General features: G+C 31.8%; 1 pseudogene; it reads right to left on the bottom strand.

The window, feature by feature from the left end:
* LOC149526455 (uncharacterized) overlaps positions 1-606 on the bottom strand; it is a 1,604-nt pseudogene extending 998 nt beyond the window's left edge.
* Positions 607-1,730: the final 1,124 nt, after the last annotated feature.

Here is a 1,730-nt window from a genome sequence, read left to right as displayed (position 1 = left end):
GTGTATGCATTGTTGCTTTTTACGAGATATCATACCTCTGATGCTACGTATCTACAGCTCATATAATATAATTATCACTAAAATACTTGTTTGTAATAGTTGTAACAATTATTTTTACTAATACTTGAAGTCAAGATCATACCTTTCCTTCCTTAGAACTCCAAAATGCAACTAACACTTTCCAATGTTCAAAAGGGACTCCTTTAGGACAATTTTTAAGCCGAACATCATCTGTTTTATATATAGAATAAAAAATCTTGTTCAATCAACATTTGTAATTCCTCCAATCAGTTGCTATTGTGCTTCGGACCCATTTTTTGGCACGTGCCTCAATGTCAAATTTTGCCTACAAAATTGAATTGCGACCATTATAAGTATAATGATTAAGAAATAATCATATATAAAAATTTGAAGGTTCTTTGACATGAAGGGTTTGTAATACCTTCACTAGATCCCATATATCATTTTTATTAGATTGAGGCATTGCTCGCCAATCAACATAAACAAGAGGAGTCAACATAGCATTTCGTGCCAAGGTTACCAAGAAAGTGCTTAAATTATTAACAACTTCCTCAGTGGGACCAATAGCTGGTCTCTTGTGTTTAATAATATGAAATTACAATGGTTTTCAGTCAATCCATGAATTCAAAGAGCCCTAGTCGGCCCCCTAGTCTTTTTGGTTGAAAAACCTACATCAAAAAAGTAAGAAACAAAAATATTAAAAGAATTTTAAAGCAAGAAAATGTAAAAAAAAAAACAGATTCAAATCAATAACTATTTTTCATCATAACAAAATTGTTAACATTACCTTCATTTTCTAAATTAGCATCAACCAATGAAGGTGGCACTTGACTAGCAAAGTGTTGCACTTCAAAATTCATTTCCTTCAAATAAATAAAAAGTTCATTAAACTATCATGAGTTTTGGAGAAAAAGAAACAAAAAATAAAAATAAAAATACAAAGCATATTTGAGTACATTTCAAGTATATAATAATTCTTTTTTCACACCTTTAAAGGCTGTTTTGTCCAAGAGGAAAATTGTTGTCCTTGTTTGGAATGAGAATAAACTTTTTGAGAATGAGGAACATATGGCTGTGGGTGGGGTTGTGGTGGTTGTGGGCAAGAACCTAAACTTGTCTTTCTTGTAAGAAAATTTGACATAGTGCTTGAGTTTTTATGCTTAGTCTTTGTCATTGTAATAAAAGTTCTCTGCTGGAAAAATACCACAAATAAAAGTTATACTAAAATAAAAAAATAACAAATAAAGAGAGTCAAATGAAGAATACAACCTTGAGCAACATCCAAAGATGTGTCATTATTTCTCTATTTGAACACCATCTAATGATTCATTGATTGTTACTCCATCCATGTCATCCCTTGAACAACTAACACTATCATCACTAACATTGATAATTGGGTCCGAAAAGGAAACATTTGGCTCATTATCAATTTGCCATGCAATATCTTCATTGGATCTGGACATATCATATAAGTCTCTTGGACCACTAGGCTTGATAACAACATGCCAATCCTTTTCAATTGGATCTTGGATGTAAAAAACTTGCTGCACTTGCGATGCCAATACAAAAGGATCATTCTGACAAGTTAACCTTGTGAAGTTCACAAGTGAAAATCCAAATTCATCTTGCTTCACTTGAAACCAAACACATTTAAATACCACAACATTAAAATGCCCATAGTAGTCTAACTCAATGATATCTTTCAAGAC

Source organism: Theobroma umbraticum, unplaced genomic scaffold (assembly GCF_002168275.2).
Source record: "Theobroma umbraticum cultivar Fairchild unplaced genomic scaffold, ASM216827v3 scaffold_12.0, whole genome shotgun sequence".
Taxonomy (NCBI): domain Eukaryota; kingdom Viridiplantae; phylum Streptophyta; class Magnoliopsida; order Malvales; family Malvaceae; genus Theobroma; species Theobroma umbraticum.
This window is presented reverse-complemented; position numbering and strand designations above follow the sequence as displayed.